Genomic DNA, 21,542 nt, shown 5'->3' on the forward strand with positions numbered 1-21,542 from the left:
CTGAACAGAAACCCAGCAGACGTAGCCAGTAATAACTAAAATACACTTTCGCACCTACCCGGTACTTGATCAATGCAACGCTCGTCAATGCTGACTAGCCCTAAAGAGACGTGAAATATAAAGGTCTTCACTAGTATTGGTTAACACATCTGAACTTGAAAAGAAATGACGAAATTATTTCTACTACACCAAAACCATTATCGCCCTGTTAACTAACCACGAAAGACGTTTAATATACTCTCCTTCACAAGTAATCAAGTATGAATCTGCTGAAAACTGGAATGCTATGATTTAAAATGTTGTGACGGGATTGTCTACCCAGCACGTCATCGGATTGTTAACTAAGTAAAATCAGATGTTAGAAATCGCATTTATTTACTATCAGCGAGCTGCATTAAATTTAGATGAGGGCACAATTTGTTTTGGTTGCCCGGGAATCTAACCCGCCGCGTACTGTCGCTGTTTCCCATCCAGAAATAGACGTTACGCATCAACTGCTTGCTTACCAGTAGTGAGATGCTAGCATGGATGGATGTGTGGATGATTATTCATTAACAGACATTAAATATGCAAATTATTTTCCGGAGGTAGGTCAGTGTGCACATGCTAGGGCGTAAAATGAAATTAAGAATATGGTTGTGCTGGACCAGGATTGCAACCCAGATACGTTCCATTCCTTGAGATCCGTATTCGAATTCCAATCGAGGACCAAAAATTGCAACGTCTCAAGTTTAAATTATATATGAACATTGTGAGCGAAATAACGATTCCTAAATTAAATGAAATAAACATTTTAGTGCTAGGTTACTGGCAACACAGCTTGTGCCTTCTGAGGATGCCGCCTTTGTTATGGCGCCATTTAAACGGCTCTTACGCTGTTGGTAGTGAAGGAATATTGTGTTTAATGCCGATCCTGAACCACTGTACAATCCAACATTTTGGACTTGGCGTTACCATAGGTGATTTAGGTATTATCGTGAATGTTAAAAATGGAAGCCGTGAGTGGGAATCGAACCTATACCCCGCAATTATCAAACTACGAGCAACCCAGCAGCAAACTGCAACTCACAGTTGGCAACGTCCTGATTGTATTGTAGTGTTCGACTATGCGCCTACAAGCTGTGAAAAAATCCGGCTCTCTTGATTAACTGGTTAATTACTTACTAGTTTCAATTGCGTGTATTATTCTAATCACTCGACTGCGTGATATAACGACCATTCTAGTCTTCATAGCTCCGATTTGATGCCAATATGAAAGTCTTTCTATGACAACCAATATTTTATTTCGGTAAATGCAACTGCAGCGTGTGAGGTTACCAGTTAATTCGATGATGACTCTCATGATTGCTATTATTATTTTCGTTATGCTACTACACATGTGACTGAAGGAAAGGTATATGGTCATCGATCATTTTCAGAACAATCTGCCTAAATATAGTAATTATGTAGTTACTTCCATGTATAGGGAATACTTTTCGATTTAATTTCGGAAATCTCCAATTCTTCGTTAATCACATTAAAATTAAATTAATTGCTAAAACTTTTATTTGAGAGCGGAAATCATGTTGCTTTTCTTTATTTATTTGCGCTTGGCAACGATGATTGTAAAATGCGAAATCTGGAGATAAAACGCTATTCAAATTGCAGGGATGTTAATGTCTGCCATTATATGTCAAGTGTATGCTTTACAGATGACTTGGTCAGACTGTTGTGAATCATATGGGAGTTACATTGCTGCTGATTAATATCTCCCTCATTTTTGTGTGTCGTGTTTAATAAACTACCGAAAAGACCATATGTATATAGTAATAAAAATTGATTACAGCTTATCGTGATAACGGTACAAAAATGTCTGCCTTCTTAAAGCAAAATACCCCAAATCATTACGAATTAGCAAGAGAAATTTAAATAAAAGTCATTCAGTGCCACACTTAAGTCAATATTATTCATAGGAGCAGAAAAAAAGGAATTAACACATGTGCAATTCTGTAAATGTTGTGTCCATATATCAATGGACTAGAGAATAGAGGTAGCGATATAATGGCGGAGAGGTTTTCATTTGATGTCTTTACTGATTGTTGATCTGCCTTCCAGATTCTATTTTACAGATGAAGAAAAACTATTGTTGCCACCAGTATCTGAACCGACAGCAAGCGCAGTTTGTTATTTCACGTCCAAACACATTACCCCTATGCTAGCAGCCATCTGCAAAAAGTTTTGCCTCCTTGTCTCCTCAATCGTAGATTCGTGAGCTAATCAGCGACGTAAATAGTGAAACCAGCTGCAGTTACTGTTGAAACGAGCTTCCTGGGATCAAAATTATTCATTCGATACCATCCTTTTAAGGGAGAATCATTCACGATATTTAATGAGAATGATAAGATATTAGTGTGTGAATTTAGAAGGAAACTTTTGCATCAGTCCAGGAAGTAATTCGAAGGTCACATTGCTGCCAAATTTATGCTACAATGTTGCCAATTATCCGTTAGACTGGTGACAGGCAGAAGACGGCCGCTAACGCGAAAGGTCTCTTCAGTTTGTAACCATAGGACAAGCTCGCGCAATACAGACGTGGCAGGGCCGGCTTGGCGCTATTGCCAGTTACTACCACTTTGACTGGGACCTGAATTAACAAACGTAAAGGCCAATTAGCTACCAATTGCAACTTGAACATCAGATGTAAATATCGGGGGAATAATTTACGGAGCCCTCCTTTTAAGTAGGTGTCGTAGCTATTTTTGTTATTATATCTTATAAAAACTGCAAACTAAAACAAATTATTCTCCAGAAGCGATTAGGTTCTGTGGTATCACCTGACGCCATTAACAGAATGAGTAAATAATATTCTTTTGCTATCAAATACGTCAAAATAATTTTTATTACGTAGGTTTTCTTTGGCACTACTGCTGATACATAATAAACCAGATGAAACCACAACATGACACTGGTTACAAAACGCGAACATCAACAAAGACATTTCATAAACTGCGAATAACACATTGTTTCATCTACATCTGACAAGCCGTGTTACAGTGTGTGATAAAGGGCACTTTCTACATCACTATCACTTCTCCAATGGTTTACTCCATGCACGAATGTTTCGTGGGAAGGACGATTGGAGGTAAGCATCTATGTGCATTCTAATGTCCCTAATTTTATCTTCACGGTCTTTCTGCGAGATATTAGTAGGAAAAAGCAATTTTTTGCCCGACTATTCAAGTTACCTACAGCTTAGGTATTAAACCGTTGACCACACCGCCGTGGAGGCAACCTCTTTTGCAGCATCTACACCTGGAATTGAATGAGCAACTCGCTGACGCTTTCGTGCTTTCTGATTAATCCAGTAACTAAAGGATTACTCTGATCTTCTCTCTAGTTTGGCTATCCTACCTGGTACGGATCTCAGAATGATGAGCAATATTTAAGTATTGTTCAAACGATGGTAAGAAGTCAAGATTGTAAGAAGACAAGGAACATGACATCTACCCGGTAACCTGTGTCTACTGTTTTTTGGAATCTCGTGGGCGACCAGATCGTTCTGAGCTGCACACGATCCTTATTTACGGAAGTAGTGTTGATTCTTACAGAGTAGATTTTGAAACTCCGAAACTTGTTTAATGTGCGAGCATGAAACATATTACGAAGTTGTACAACATACCGACGTCAGAAATGTAGACCTGTAGATTTGTGCCTCTTTCCGGCGACCCTTCCTGAAAATGAGAATAATCTGTGCTTCTTCCCAATCATTAAGATGGCTCATCAGGACATCTACGGTAAAATGATGTTAGGAAAGGAGCAAGTCCTTTCGCATACTTTATGTATAATCCAGTTGCTATACTTGCAGGTGCAGTGCCCATTCTTCTGATGAGTGATTTCTGTAGCTTTACAATCCCGTGGTCACGTAGTTTATCGTACATGCGGTGATTTATAGGGGTTACGATGTTTGGTTTACAGAAGTAACTAAAGTCCATATTTATTATGCACTATACTCAGAAAAATGAAATACAAAACATTTCGTCATGTCATTTATAGTTTTATCGTAAATGCGACGATTTATAGGGGCTACGATGTTTGGTTTAAAGAAGTAACTAAAGTCCATATTTAGTATGCACTATACTCAGAAAAACGAAATACAAAAAATTTCGTCATGTCATTTATAGTTTTATCGTAAATGCGACGATTTATAGGGGCTACGATGTTTGGTTTAAAGAAGTAACTAAAGTCCATATTTAGTATGCACTATAGTCAGAAAAATGAAATACAAAAAATTTCATCATGTCGTTTACAGTTCAAACATGTGGGCAAATAATTCTTCATGAATAATTAGTACAGTGACGTTAATGATTATACTCCATTAATATTGCGGTTTCTACAGAGCGTTTACCGCTGTTTATCACGTTTTCTTTAACTAGTTCCTTTACCGACCAGTTTAAGCAAAAACCAGTCGTCACTGTGACATTTAGCAGGTGCGGGGAAACCTTATACAAAGGAAAAATACTTCGAACTGTCGTAGACCTTTATTAGTCCAGACATTGTCTCAGAATATCTTGTTCATGCAAACATTTACTTTGTTTAAGGATTTCTACATAGTTTATGTGCCATAGTTAGTTGTTTCAGATTATAATGAGATGGTAACGCTTCAGAAAATCATTGAAACCTGTACAAGCGTTAGGGACTAACTCGTCTCTAATTACGCGTTTTTCTAGTTTTTGCAGTATCATGGTGTGATGTTACATCGCACTGATTCCCTTAAAGAAGAGTGTTGTCTCGTGGTCTCTCGTCGTATCCATTTTGTATAGTCGGACGATTATACCGCAAAGTGATTGGAGGACCCGCTAGACAGCTACGTTATGTTGGTTGCATGCAAATCAGGCGGATCACAGTTAAGGTCGTTGGGATACTTTTGCGCATGGTAGTACATGCTGTTTCTCGATTTCACCTTGTGGCAGAAAACAGTTTACACGATACTGAACATGTCTTGTGGCGGACACACTACAGGTAAAAAACCACGTCAATTTCGTTTTTTCGATTTTTGGGCTCAGAACAATCAAAGACCGATTTTTCCAGTTCCATGCCTTGTGGATGGCCTTACCGAACTAAGAGTGCCACAGCTCTTGTGCACTTTTACCGTCATGCGCACTCAACAGGTGGTTTAAGGTCAACTCAAATCGTAGCCGTCATACTGAGATTCATCTGACATTTGTAGCCCACTCCACTGGTTCTCTTTCTACAGCGTCGTCAACCTGGAACTTTATTTATGGACACCCTGTAAAATATGTTCAAGAACCAAGAGGAAGCAATAAGAAGAATGAAGTGCTCGTATAGAAAAGATTGTAAGAGAGAGGTACAGGTTTCCGCCTCTAACTGTTCAGTCCATATTTCGAAGAAGCAGTAACAGAAATTAAATAAAGTTTCAAGGGTGGGATTTAAATTCACTATACTAGGATAAGAATGATGTAATTCACTAATGGCATTGGTATCCTCACTAAAAGTCAACAGAACTGCAGGCTCTGTTGAATGAAATGATCCGTCTAATGAATGCAGTATATGGGCTGAGGAAAAACCGAAAAAAACCAAAGAAATGAGAAGTAGCAAATAGGCTAACAGTGAGAAAACTTTACATCAGAACTGCTAATCACCAGGTACATGAAGTTAAAAAAAATTTGATACCTTGGAAGCAAAAGAATCATAACGGACGAAGCAAGGAAGATGTAAAAAGCAGAGTTGCACAGCCAATGACGGCATTCCTGGCCTAACGAACGCTACTAGTATAAAGCATAGAGAATAATTTGAAGAAGTTGTTTCCGAGAATGTACGTTTGTAGCACAAAATTGTATGGTAGTGATTCGTGGACTGTAGAAAAACAGGAACAGAAGAGAATCGAAGCATTAGAGATGTGATACTATAGAACAATGTTGAAAATTGTAATTTGTACCCCATTTCACGTGTAATAGTGGTTTCTACAGCTTATTCTCTGACTATTTTCCACCCACCTCGATGAATCATCCTTCTGTATATCATTACCAGCTTAGAAAACAATTCAAATTGGCTCTGAGCACTATGGGACTTAACTTCTGAGGTCATCAGTACCCTAGAACTTAGAACTACTTAAACCTAACTAACTTAAGGACATCACACACATCCATGCCCGAGGCAGGATTCGCACCTGCGACCGGAGCGGTCGCGCGGTTCCGCACTGTAGCGCCTAGAACCGCTCGGCCACCCCTGCCGGCCAGAAAACAATTCAAAAGCTGTTTTGCATCTGAGATGCGATGCATCAATTACTACGTATTTTGGTGTTTATAATCCTAGTCTAGATTTCACAATGTTCTGGTGCACAAGATTTTTGTGGTTTTAACTGATTTACTTCTTATTGCTAGTTTGCGTATTTCGCTGCTTACTGTTCTTTTGTTTAGATGCCATTTTTTTAATTTTTTGCGTGCGGGTTTGCTATAATATCCACAAATCAGCAGTAGATGGCAGGTACGAGCAACATTGTGAACGTTACTCATCATGCAAGGTAATCGATAGTGCGGAAGAGACTTCCTGGTCTAATACGTGTTGAAATACGAATGGCGTAGTTCTCATCATACTTACCTCAGCGCAACAGTATATCGTGAGATTTTGTTACCTCAGTGAGCGTTTCCTGTGAGAGACAGTGGGGCGTTGTGGAACTTAAAACTTACACTTAGTAAAAACGGCAGGGCGCAGACGTCGTCGCTGTCTAATCCAACCCGACAAGTTTTGTTTTGTGTATGAGAAATTCTTCCCAAAATTTCAAAGCAAATAAATCACTGGTTTTGTTACGAAGGCACATAAACTATATTTTGATTGTCCTGTTGGTCATCAAGATAAAAGTCTAGCACTTGTTGCCTGTATATCCTGTACTAATACTTTAACCAAATGGTTGAAAGGAAAACGTTGAGCTATCCAATTCGCTGGTGCAATGGCCTGGTGTGAGACTGCTCCGCAATGACTGCGGGGAATTCGAGCCAAACTAGAAGTAAAATAATGTATCCAAATATTTCTTCACTTCATTTCCCTGTGCCACGAGATCAAGCCTTGCCTATTCCTGTCTCTAACTTGCAAGTTTTACAGAGTGGGTTCACTAAATACTGCTGTTTCATGAGCCTATATAACAGCTGTGATACTAAGAACCACCAGACAGCCAACCAATGGTCTACGAAACCTTATATAACCGAAAAAAAATGTGAAAAACACTCAGTTGGTCGAAAACGATAAATACGAGTTGCTTCCTTTTTTCTCAAGTTTGGCCTCATGAAGAACTTTCTAAAAGCTGTGGATACAGGAGGTCCAGCCTTCACTCATTTCTCAGAAACTTTTCATAATGTGAGTGAAGCGAAGCTGAAAGATGTGTATGTTTTTGGACTACAGTTATGATAATTGATGAAAGGTCCTACCATTGATACGAAACTCACAAATATCGAATTATCTGCCTGGTGCTGTTTCAGAGCAGTTCTGAAGTGCTTTTAGGGGAACAGATGTGGTGAAACGACATTTTCATTGTGAATGATCTATTAGACAGCTACAAGAACATTGCGTGTAGCATGTCACTTACAGTTCATTTTTCACAATTTTTCCGGAAGGTGGGGCAGCTGCAAGGAATGAAAAGGGGTGAATTCTTAACCAACACAATCGTACGTTGCAACATCGTTATCAGTGTCACTGGAACCCTTCGATGATAGGCGACTACTGGTAGAGTCTCTTTATGGAGAGTGGTGTAAAGGCAAACAAAAGAAAATTGTCGTTGAGGTGGGGTCTCGTAATGGAGAGTGATGAAACGGCAAACAAAAGAAAATTATCGTTGTGACATTTTCGAAAACCAGAAAAGATGAAAGTTGAAAATACGCTGTGAACTAATTTAGACCTTCTTCTGGCATTATGTCCACACATACATATTAAATAGTACTGAGTTATAAAGTTCGGAATATGTATTACCTGTTTGTTTTAGTTCTGTCAGTGTTGCCAGTACTGAACGTGATTCTGTTGCGTATCTATCGAATGGGACTCAAAAGAGAAAACCTGATTTTAGCAGTGCATTCAGTACCCCATAATTAGATTGATCCACTCACTTGCAAACTAGATGCAGAAAAGTGCTTTAAATTTTAGACTAGTGTAACCCGAAGAAACAGAAAAAAATATTGCAAAAACTGTGGGATAAGATGGGATAAATTCGCACCATTCTCCACAGAAAAAAAGTCTTTGTTCGACTGATAAGTTGTGGAGTCAGACTAATAGCAATTATAATGTATGTAAAACAATTACTAAAAAGAACGGCTTTCAGAAGTATATTCAAGGCTTCAGTTAATGAATGTATGTTATCTGTATTTAGCACCAGACTGCAGCTCGGTGAAGAAACATTTCAAGAAACGTCACGCCAACCGAGAGAAGCACATGTTTACAAGGTAAACTAACAGATCAGAATAGCTGCGGCTTACACATATTCTCTTTCTCCACCCCTCATAGCAGTACGGGCGTTTTACACTAGATCGCAGCATTAAATGATCCAGATGGTCTAGTACCGAATCTTACCCAATCTCCCCGTCTTAATCCACTCCCCACACATCTACTGTGCAGGTAAGGCATATTAGATGATTTTTCTGCGTATATACGTTACTATTTGTGTACTGCTAGACGTATTAAGATAGTTAACACTTTAAATTTACTTGTCAGATTATGGAAACTGAATAACACGAAATATACTGATATAAGAAGTATTATGTAATAGTAGACTACGCACATCAAAAAAGTTTTGCATCACCTCGGTTCCGAGGGTTCCGGAACGTGCATAGAAAATTGGAACAGAGATCAACATGGGCATCATTTCCGCCCTTTTTATTGCTCATGAAAATCACACATTGCATGTTGTACTACCATACAGCGACACCTTCAGAGTTGGTGGTTCAGATTGCTGTACACACCGGTACCTCTAATATCCAGTAGCACGTTATCTTGAATTGATTCATTCCTGTGTACGTCGTGGCATAGTATCCACGAGTCCATCAACGCACTGTTGGTCCAGATTGTTCCACTCCTCAACGGCAACTCGGCGTAGATCCCTCAGAGTGGTCGGTAGATCACGTCGTCCATAAACAGCCCTTTTCAATCTCTCCCAGTCATGTTCGACATGGTTCATATCTGGAGAACATACTAGTCGAGCGATGTCGTTATCCTGAAGGAAATAATTCACAAGATGTGCACAATGGGGAAGCGAATTGTCGTCCTTGAAGAAGAAGGCCTCGCCAACATGCTGCCGATAGGGTTCGACTATCGGTCGGAGGATGGCATTCCATGACCGCCAGTGGCGTACGTCGGCCCCACATAATGCCCACATAAGGCTCAGCAGGGAACCTCCATCTTGCTTCACTCGCTGGACAATGTGTCTAAGGCGTTCAGCCAGGCCGGATTGTCTCCAAACACGTCTCCGACGATTATCTGGTTGAAGGCATAGCGACACTTATCGGTGAAGAGAACGTGTTGCCAATCCTTAGCGGTCCATTCGGCATGTTGTTGGGCCATCTGCACCGCGCTGCATGGTGTCGTGGTTGCAAAGGTGGACCTCGACATGGGCGTCTGTAGCGAAGGTGCGGATCACGCAGCCTATTGCGCACAGTTTTTGAGTCGTAACACAACGTCCTGTGGCTGCACGAAAATCATTATTCAATAAGGTGGCGTTTCTGTCACGTTTCCTCCGAGCCATCATCCGTAGGTAGCGGTCATCCACTGCAGTAGTAGCTCTTGGCCGGCCTGAGTGAGGCATGTCATCGACAGTTCTTGTCTCTCTGTATCTGCTCCATGTCCGAACAACATTGCTTTGGTTCCTCCGAGACGCTGGATACTTTCATTGTTGAGAGCCATTCCTGACGCAAAGTAACAATGTGGACGCGATCGAACCTCGGTATATACCGTCTAGGCATGGTTGAGCTACAGACAACACGAGGCATGTACCTCCTTCCTAGTGGAATGACTGGAACTGATAAGCTGTCGGACCCCCTCCGTCTAATAGGCATTACTGATGCATGATTGTTTACATCTTTAGGTGGGTTTTGTGACATCTCTGAACAAACAAAGGGACTGTGTCTGTGGTACAATATCCACAGTCAACGCCTGTCGTCAGGAGTTCTGGGAAACAGGGTGATGCGAAACTTTTTTTGATGTGTGTATTTCCGTTCTGTACTGACTATTTTGAAAGGTACGTTGAAGAGATGGACTACTTTTTATGGAAAAATCAATATCATCTAGGACTGTGTCGCAACAGATGTATGAGTGACAGGAAATAATTCTCGTATAACCTGGAGAATCGTTTTAATGTTGGTGTATATTTTATAAATCTATTGTGCATAAAATGTAACATTTGTTTGTAACCAAGTGTCACCAGAGATATTATTTCCATTACACTGTGCAGCAATGAAAATGTAAATCGAATGAAAATAGCATATTCCTATCAGTTCTAATGTGCTGATCGCGAATACCACAAAGACAACTAAAAATTTGTTCTAGTTTCCATTTTACACAGTTTTATTTCGGTGAGAAAACTATAAACGGATTTTTATGTTAAGTTTAAAAGCAGATATTATAATGGTTTGTCAAAGTCATGTAACTAGTGACAATGGATTACATTATTGTCCCTGTTCTTACTTGTGTCCAATATTTTAGATATAAACATTCTGTACCAGTTTTGGTGATCTTTTTGTCTCTCTCCTCTTCAGCTTCAGTGACTTTATAACGCATGTAATAATTTTTGCACGGTTGTTTCCTGATTAACTACCAGTTGTTCAATTTGATTGCTATTGAAGTGAACGGAAGTGCCACGAGTTTGTGTTAACAGTGCTGCCATATTTTGCTATGTGTGTGTAGAGAAGTGACATTTGCTTCACAAAAACAGCAAATAACTCCATTGATTAAAAAAGCTTACAGTTGTTATTCTGGGTGCAAAATAGGTGGTCAGGACAAGCCCTGTTCCAACATGTGATCTACAACACTTTTGCCAGCAGCCTCGTGAACTGGATGCATGGGAAAGGACATTCAGTGCCTTTGCAGTGCCCATGATCTGGTGTGAGCCAACTAACCGGTCAGTGACCGCTACTTTTGTTTGGTTCCTCCTATGAAGATGGGAATATCTAAGAAGGGGAAGCGGGCAGTGATCTATCCTAAGATTCCATCTACCTTACGTCTGATTATATATGGGGAAGGATTGCCAATACCTGAACAAACTACAGAGTACGAGATTACTTCTGATGGCATTCTGAATGTTCTGAACCATGTACATCATAAAATCCAGAGTTTCTTCCAAATATATCATGAACTAATAATCCACAAAAAATGTCTCAAAATTAGTTAAGTCATCTCATTAGAGGTTTGGAACTCTCTATAGCTAAGGCTAAGATTCCAGCATCAAGACTGCAGCAGCACAATTTTCTGGAAAGCATTGTAAATGTAGGCAATTACATTCTATCATTAAAACTTTCAAGCCCAGGTACACTAAAAACTCCGCTACCACCTCTTACTAAGGCAACGGTGAACCATCCATTTCCATGTGAGAAAGTGTCGTTTATATCCAAGCTAAAATTAAGAGAACATCCAAGGAATACACAAGGTCCATCGACGAGGGCGTGGGCTGCAACGAGCGATAAGTGTGTTTACATAACAAAACTGTTGTATCCTTGAGCCTCCGGTTCTAGATGTACCCTTGTCCGGTTAGTGGCTGACGCTACAAATCTTTATTTATGAAAATACAAAGTACAATCAGCTACAAATTTTACATATTCACATACACCTTTACCTTTAACCCAAATAAATACAGATTCATTTTGATTAATTTTTCTTTAGCTACGGGTATACAAGACAAGTGGAGAGGTTGAATCATAAGCTGATTTACCAAAATCTTTACTACCAATTTCAAAAATATGATATGTACGATAGGCAATTACATCTCTATCATTAAAACTTTCAAGCCCAGGTACACTAGAAACTCCGCTACCACCTCTTACTATGACAACGGTGAACCATCCATTTCCATGTGAGAAAGCGTTGTTTATATCCAAGCTAAAATTAAGAGAACATCCAAGGAATACACAAGGTCCATCGACGAGGTGGTATCGTCGTACCCGCACAACAGTCTACAAAACCATAGAAAATATAGAACTTACAACAACTTCAGGAGACAAAAAAATGGCATTCCAGTGAAGAGTGTTGCAGCCCACGCCCTTGTCGATGGACCTTCTGTATTCCTTGGATGTTCTCTTAATTTTAGCTTGGATATAAACGACGCTTTCTCACATGGAAATGGATGGTTCACCGTTGCCATAGTAAGAGGTGGTAAGCGGAGTTTCTAGTGTACCTGGGCTTGAGAGTTTTAATGATAGAGATGTAATTGCCTATCGTACCTATCATATGTTTGAAATTGGTAGTAAAGATTTTGGTAAATCAGCTTATGATTCAACCTCTCCACTTGTCTTGTATACCCGTAGCTAAAGATAAATTAATCAAAATGAATCTGTATTTATTTGGGTTAAAGGTAAAGGTGTATGTTAATATGTAAAATTTGTAGCTGACTGTACTTTGTATTTTCATAAATAAAGATCTGTAGCGTCAGCCACTAACCGGACAAGGGTACATCTAGAACCGGAGGCTCAAGGATGCAACAGTTTTGTTATGTATACACTCTTATCGCTTGGCGTTGGCGGCGCGCCAGCGGGGACGCGCACACCTAGTGATGCTAGTGTGCGCGTCCGGGATAACGTTCCGCTGGCCACTGCGAAAACGCCAAGTCCTTATCTAAGGCCAAAGTCCTCGCACAGTATATAAGCGACCGCGCTCGCGCGCTACGCTCAGTCTGTGTCTTGCTGCTGCACAGGCAACTGCATTGAACGCCGCCAACATGCCCTACAGGAGGTCTCGTCGTACCCGCACAACAGTCTACAAAACCACAGAAAATTATTGAACTTACAACAACTTCAGGAGACAAGAATAATCGCATTCCAGTGAAGAGTGTTGCAGCCCACGCCCTCGTCTTTGGGCTTTGTGTATTCCTTGGATGTTCTCTTCATTTTAGCTTGGCCAGTTGGGCATAATGTGCATATGAAAGAGTCATACCAAAACATGAAAATTTTACTAGAAGCTGACAACTTGAATGACTCTCAATGGCAGATTTGTGGCGACTTGAAAGTGGTTGCACTGCTATTAGGTATGCAGTTAGGGTATACTAAATACTCTGCTTCTTTCTCTGTGCAATTAATTACAGTAAACATGAATGGCTCTTCGACCAGGTATAAAGAACATTAAGAGTGCACCCCTAATAGACCCTAAAATGATTTTGCTCTTGCCCTTGCACATCAGGTTGGGTCTCATGAGAAACTTTGTTAAGGGGATGAACAAAAATGGTGATGCGTTGAAGTAGTTAAAGCCAAAATTCCCTTACTTAAGTGAAGCCAAAGTAAAGGAGGGTATCTTTGTTCGGCCACAGATTCGAGAGCTTTTAGGATACCATACTTTTGATGGACTCATATTAGGTGATGAGAAGGATGCATGGGAATGTTTTAAGGCAGTCTGTTTACAGTTAATATGGAGAAAACTAGCAGTAAATTACAAGGAGATTGTAGATAACATGTTGTCATCTTATGAAAAACTTAGTTGCAACATACCATTGAAAATGCATTTCTTATGTAGTCATCTTGACTTCTTACCCAAAGGTTGTGGTCCAGTGAGTGATGAACATGGGGAGCGATTTCATCAAGATATTGCCACATTCGAGAAGAGGTTTGTCAGAAAGTGGAGCCCTACTATTTTAGCAGATGACTGTTGAACTGTCACAAAGGATGTTCTCGAGTATGTGTATAAACGTCAAGTCAAGCGAAATCGGTCATCTTCTGCATTTATCTCTGAACAAAATACGTAATTTTATATACTGTACATATGATACTCAACATTTTTAATCCTTTACATAATTAGTGACCAGGTAATTTATATATTTTCCTTTGTGCTTCGCTTCTGGTACGAAGTAGACTTACATGTGTTTTCATTCGTGTAATATTATCTTAATTTTTTCATAATGTTTTAGTTTTGTACTTCCAGAACGGCACTGAAATTTGTCAGTGCATAACACGTAACATAATTAACGGAATTTTTCACTTAAAATTTATTATGCTGAATCTTGGAACATGAAAAAAAAGAGCTAAATATTTATGAAGATGATGATTTTGTATCATTTTATACTGAAATAAACATAACTATCTCAAAATCATGCAATTTACACATATTCACTTCAAATTTGTTGTTCAGTGTTACCAGCGTTTTTGACTCGTCGAGAGTCACTCCTGTGCAGAGAAGGACGTGTGATGTGATATTCTGCAGCCCTCCGCAGTTGCTCCCGAGGGTTGACGCGCGCCCATGCAGCAGCCTCTGTCTTCGTCGAGTCTTCAGCGGACATTTCAGCAGGTGTGTGTGAGGCACGCGCCTTCGTTGTTTCCGTGGCAGCTGCTCCACTTGTCGCTGAAGATGGTGTTGTTGTAGTCGATGTAGTAATTTCTGTTGATGACCTTGATGGCTTTGATGTAGAATAAAGCAAAAATTACTTTACAGCACTGCAAGTATGTCGGGTGGTGACTCCAATATTAAAATCAGGCTTTAGTTTCAGCTCAGACATTGTATAAATAACATACAACATAAATATATCATCATATGTTACACCTGCCTTGAAGTACTGCACATACTGTGAACACTGACTCAAATTTAAGGAACTGTATGGGACTGTAATATGTGATCAAGAGCTAGTAGTAGGAATGAACATTTAGTTTTTATTAATAACGGAAGTGTACCTATTAACAACAAATCAGCATTATAGAAACTATTCAAAATGATGCCCATCAGTGAAAACCTTGCATTATTTTTTGTAATACCCTCTTGTCTGTTACTCAACGTAACTAGTAGCTAGGATTTGATCAACTAGTTCCCTTTTGTACCGAGCTTCCTTAAACCATGTGCGTTGTAACAAAGCATTCGATTTCTTGTCCTTGTTATGATATACTTCCGAGGAATCTTTTTTATTATTATTTCTGCAACTACCTTAGAGACTATCACTTACATGGCATGTGCACAGCATAAAATATCTCAAATATTAAATAAGGGTTTAGCCAACTCGCTTTTGTTACCGACTACGTTCATTTGGTTTATTAGAATCTGTAGGTGTAATTAGTTTACCTAAGAACTGTGCTGATTAGAAATGGCAGTAATTGCAAACTTCGTTATCATTGTTCACATATAAACATATACCCAGTTACTAACTAATTCCGCAGCAGCAATGGCTAAAGCTTATTGTTAATAAGCATGAATTTAATGAAAAGCAGTTTGCTTGGGTCCTATTAACTATTAAATAACTTGTGAGAAGGGATTTCATAATTAAGTCTATTGAAAAACATGAGACTCATCACGAACAAGTATTAATAATGACAATGAGAATCACATATGTGGGAATAATGACTGAGTGCCAGATTAAAATATTATTTCAATTTCAAAGTTACATTAACATTTAGTAACCACAGCAGTTATGTATTAATTAGATTTGGAGCATTAATAAATATTATTTGATTGATAAGGAGGGTTCTTTAACTGCAAAGCAAAACAGGGATTATCGCAAACTCGGACTAACAATTATGGGACTAACCCTGCAATTGATTTTGCGCTACTCTTGCGAATTTTACCTGGCTATATAAATGAAAACAGATCTTCTGTGTGATGAGATCTGCCATCACCAACGTGAGGGCAGCGTGACACGTCTTCTGTCTCCGAGCTCTCGACCGACACTTCTCCTTCCACTCTCGCAGGCAGACCTCGTCTCACAACAATGCTTAGAGTCGCGCTCCCATATTTCGCCCTCAGATTGTTACTATCGATACCTGAGTGCTTACAGAATGCAAATAATAGCGTTAAGTAGGATATATTGTTTTATGTAATGGAGAGTTATGACACACTCCTTATATCAGGGCATTTATTGTTAGGTTACTGCAGTAGGAAAATCTCAAGTTTCAACATCAGTCGAGAGTAGAATGCGTTTATCTGTACAAAATTTAATACTGAGAGAAACTCGATCTGTCCATGAACCACAGTTTATTTAACAACAAGTTACAATTAAAGTATTTAGACTGAAAAACCGGTATGGGCAGCGTCATTTGAAATAGCCTGCTTTAGACAAGTACCTTCCAGCCAGATTCCACAGAGACGCAGCTAACGGGGGCATATTAGCACAGGTAACGCAGCTATGCTTCAAGCTTACAGGTAATTACGGCTACGCGTCGACCTATCGATAGGCTTGGGACTAGGAAATCTTTCTGACTATAACGCAGGACATTCACCTAATCCAGCGAATGTGATATCTGTTGTTCAGGTGCTAAAGAACATCCACAACAAGGTGGTTTCCTCTGGCCGACTTCAAGAAGTGGAGTCAGCAACATGTATGCTAGCGCGTTCCGAATAAGCAGCAGATGCCATGCATCTTTCACAAAGGAGTGGCAAAAAATGTCTGTCCTTCTTGTAGGCCGTTGCTGGGAATCAGATGAGCGTGACGTATGGACATTCATTACCCCACATAAAAATATCGCAGGAGTTCAATATACGGGGATGACTGAAAGAACCTTCATAGAAGACCAATACAAACTGTATCAATCTGAGGACTGAGTGTTACACTGGGAACCCACTGACAGAACTGGATTCAAAATCATTCACCACCTTGCTTGCACATGTTGTTTGTGATAGTGGTGTAATTTCTGTTCCCGCAGTAAGCGCTGCACAAATAATTCGACAAGCGGCTCTAGATTAATCTTCTCTCATACATTCACATCGGATTTTGCAATACGAAAAACTCTTTGTTGAGAACGTTGTCAGGCGTTCTGCTCCAGTTTTCAGGAAGTCTCTTCATGATAAATTTCTTCCCGATAGAATGACAGCAGTCGCGAGACTTTTCTCTCTACGTTATTACGACAAAGCACTTAAATAAGGTGTACAGTCAGACCATCTCTGCAAGTTTCTACTAACAATAATTCAAGGTGTCCACAAGAAACCTACCTAATTTCCGAATGCAATTGAATAATAAAAACTATGGGAAAAATATTTGACGTTTGCAGCATCATGTAAACCAATTGCTAATTTTCGCGTAGTTACATTTATAAACGATTTATTTTCTTTTGCCAGAAAAGACAACACTTCTAGTGACAGCCTAATGTGTTGAGTGGTATTATACGTAAACGAAATCGCCCATTCATGTCCAAAGAAATCTCCGAGGTGAATTTTAGAGGAAGTCACCAGGTGTTGATCCGATTTCTTCTTCTTCCGTGTCCGGATGCACCAATTATATCTTCCCTTCCCAGAAATTAGCAACGTAGATTGCTTTGTCATTGACTTTCAAAATATCATCTTTAGTGCATGTCATAGACATATCTGGGCAGATCAGTAGGTGGTCCAAGTCCTGTATTGCTCCGCATTCACACCTGTCGCCATCACTGTAACCCCATTTAAATAGGTTTGATTTGCACCCAGTTACTCCAGTGCGCAGCCGGTTTAATGACCTCCAAGTTGTAAAAGGTAGTTGAAATCCTGCAGATCCCTCCTCAAGTAGATCCATTGTGGAGTGTGGCACCATTTCTTCCCAAAGAGATAGCCGCCTTGCGGCGGGTTTGGTGACGAGCTCTTCAGTAGTTTCAATGAAACTCCTGCGGGATTTCAGCCGGACACGTTGTTTTCGGTGCATATGCAACGGGTTTCGAGGATCATTCTTTTGTTTTGATCTTTCGATCTCGGCGGCTACTTGTCTGCGGATAGTGGGTGGTGCTATGCCTATGATGGGGTAGATGATGTCTGTGGGAGTTGGTTTGAGGCATCCTGTGGCAATACGTACAGTTTCGTTTACGGCGACGTCAACTTGCTTAGTGTGAGCAGAGTTCCTCCAAACTGGCGCCGCATATTCCGCTGCTGAGATACTCAGCACCAGACCCGTGGTGCGCAAAACATGTGGTTGAGCTCCCCACGATGAACCTGTTAGCTTCCGCAGTATGTTGTTCCTGGCACAGACCTTTTTTTTAGTGTTGTGACAGTGCTGCTTAAAAGTAAGTGCTCTGTCCAAAGTTACTCCCAGGTATTTTGGGCTGTTTGTATGTTTCAGCTCTTCCCCTTGCCACATGACTCGGAGTTTCCGTTTGGCTTGTTTGTTCCTAAGATGGAAGGCGGATACTTGAGATTTACTAGGGTTTGGTTTGAGATTATTGCCGTCGTAATAGGTAGCAAGTTCTGTTAAGGCTCCTGTGAGATTCTCCTCCACTTGTTCAAAGGTTTTATCCTGTGTGGCCACTGCTGCATCATCAGCATATATGAACATTCGTGTCCGGCGGCTGATGGGAAGATCATTGGTGTAGATGTTAAATAATATTGGAGCCAAGACACTACCCTGTGCAAGTCCATTTTTCTGTGTCCTCCAACGGCTGTTTTTTGATTGTAAGGTTACATAGTAGCGTCTGTTTTGTAGCAGACATTGCACGAACATAGAAAGGGTGTAGTCCTTAGTGACATTATACACTTTCTGGGTAAGCACCTTATGGTTAACTGTGTCATATGCAGCACTGAGATCCAGGAATGCGACCCCAGTTACTTCTCCTCTCTGATAGCCGTCTTCGATGTACTGTGTGAGATTAAGAATTTGGCCACAGCATGATTTTCCTGGTCGGAATCCAGCTTGTTCTTTAATGAGGGCTTTGTCCACATAATCAGCTATGCGTTTGAGGACCATTCGCTCCAGCACTTTAAATAAATGACAAAGCAGTGATACAGGCCGGAAATTTTTAGCTTCAGCTGGGTCTTTCCCTGGTTTTAGTAATGCAATAACCCGAGCTTTCCTCCACAGTTTAGGAATTTGCATTGTTGTAATACAGTTATTCATTAGCTCTAGGATCCATGCTTGTACTCCCGGTCCAAAATGTTTAATTTGCTCAGATCTCAGATCGTCGAGGCCAGCGGCCTTATTGTTTTTCAAATCATTGATGGCATCTTGTAGCTCCTGAATGAAGAACGGGCGAGCTAGGAAGCTAATCTCCTCGTTCAATTTTCTTTTAATTTTGCCATTCCTGATCTTCCTTTTAGTTTTTCCGTTCATGAGTAGTTGGTGAGCTATCTGATCGGGTGTAACTTCACTGTAATTTGGTTGTGGTTCTGTTGGGTCGTTGTTGAGACTTTTGACCAGTTTCCATGCCTTCCTACTGCTGTGCTTCATGTCCGTCTCTTGTAGGAGGTTGCACCACTTTTCCTTTCTCGCTTCGGAGATACCAGACATCAGTGCCTCACCTGCCTGGATCGTTTCCTCTGAGAAGGGGTCCTTATTGTATAGTTCTTCATACTTTTTCAGAGCTTCCTTGCTGCTACCATTTAGTCCAGCGATATACTGGGTGCGGCACCCTCTAGGTATGCGCCGTCGAGAGATTTTCTTGACGAGGTCTATGAAAGTTTCATATGATTGTATTTCTGGTTTAATTTCCAAGATCTCCTTATCAAGGTCCTCTGTAAAAAGTTCCCAATGAGCTTTTTTGAAATTGAAGCGTCTCTTAAAGGGCATTACATCTGATTTGATTACTGCAGTAATGCAGCAAGTTATTGCTCTGTGTTGCGATCTTGGAATTGGGTCCTCGATTTGCTTTACAGTTTGCAGGGATACCTTTTCGGAGACAAAGATGTTGTCTGGATTAAATCCTCGTTTCCATCTTCCGCTGTTAAATGATGCAGGCAACTTTGGGTCATGTATCAATTTCAGTTTAGCCTGGTCTGCCCAGGTCTCCAGCATTTCACCATCGTCATTTGTCTCTTTATAACCCCATGCGAGACCGTGACAGTTAAAATCTCCTAGTACAACTTTAATGTTTTTTGAATGGAAATTTCCAGGCTCCGTAAATTTAAACCTCGCACTGGGTGGTTTGTACACGGATGTTACAGTACATGAATGTAGCTCAATGGTTAAAATTTCTATATTTTTTTCGCAGGTCAGAGCACAGGAGCGTACGTCTAAGTTCGGTTTCACAAATATAGCACTTCCGTACCTTTCGTGTGGTCTCTCGAGAACTAATTTCATGCCCTGTATTTTTGGTCTATGGCTAGTTGGTGCTCTGTGTGTTTCTTGTAACACTAAAACGTCACAGTTGTTTCGTTTGCACATGTCAGATAATAAAATTTCTTTATTTACAGATAAGCCTTCAATATTGCAGGAAGTTGTCACTAGTGATGGTCTTGATAAATCCGATTAAGTCTTGATATGATTTTCAGGAACATGGCAGAGACAGGGTAAAGATGTACGGTAACTGTGCGCTGTATAAAGCCAGCATAGTTGGACCGTTTCTCTTCATAGAGTGAACAGCAATGGAAACACTTTCTCTGAACATGCTTGAGCAATTTGCTGTCTCTCAGCTTCTTTCCCTTCAGCTAGATGTGATCTTCAAGCAGTATGGTGCACCACCACACTGGAGTTTACTTGTTTGTGACTTCCAGGACAGAAAACTCCTACAGCGATCGCAAGGACGCGATGGACCAACAAATTGTTCAACGCGATCTCCAGACATAACGCCCCTGGATTTCTTCCTGTGGGGCTATGCCTCGCCTGTGCGTTACCTTGGTGATCTCTACGGAAGAATTGTTAATGCTATAGCTTCCACCTTCCCAGACATGTTTGATCGCATATCTTGTAGACAAATTACTTACTACGAAAAGAGCCCATGTTGAAGTGTTTAAAGTTTTGGTACAAAACAAAAGTTCGTGAATTACTTTGTAACCTCCCCCTCACTTACCTCACTTATCGACCTTAATGACAGTGAAAAATTAAACCGCGTGTACCTAATGGAAATTTGGGGAAAAGCAATCGTCACCGAAGTTAATTTGTCGGTAAAGAGGGAGGAAAGCGTTACATCTAAATGAAAGGAAAAATGCAAATGAAACTGGTGGAAATTAATTTTGAAAAGCGGTAAAGTTAATAAAGAAAGTAAATGTGCGGCCGTTATGTTAACAATTAACTAGCGGTAATTAGATATTTGAGATTTGGGGGAAATTACGGTCGCCAGTTCTAAGGACAATTACTATAGTAACTGAAAAAAGAAAGGTTATTACGCATATAATTAGCACTAGAAGCGTGGCAACTGAAGGTTGACACGTGTAGTGTGAAAACTGAAAGTTTGTCAGAAGTAATAAATTTCGCTACACTCTGACTTAATTTAGCAAAAGAATTAATAAAACCGGAAAATCGAAAGTTAATTTAGTGACTGAAGTTAATAGTGAGCTATCTTTCTGAAGTACATCGAAATTCAGTAAAATACGGTTAGTCTTGGACTACCTCAACAATCATTTCAAAAGCTACTTGAATCTACGCAATTTAGAAATAAGAGATTTAACTTTGAACTTGAATTAAATAATTCGAACAATTAACAATTGTAAAATTTAGTACGTACGAAGCTGAGCTGCAGTCACAGGTAACTAAAATACGGTAACAAAACTCGCACTCTTAA

The sequence above is a fragment of the Schistocerca piceifrons genome, chromosome 8 (assembly GCF_021461385.2).
Source record: "Schistocerca piceifrons isolate TAMUIC-IGC-003096 chromosome 8, iqSchPice1.1, whole genome shotgun sequence".
Taxonomy (NCBI): Eukaryota; Metazoa; Arthropoda; class Insecta; order Orthoptera; family Acrididae; genus Schistocerca; species Schistocerca piceifrons.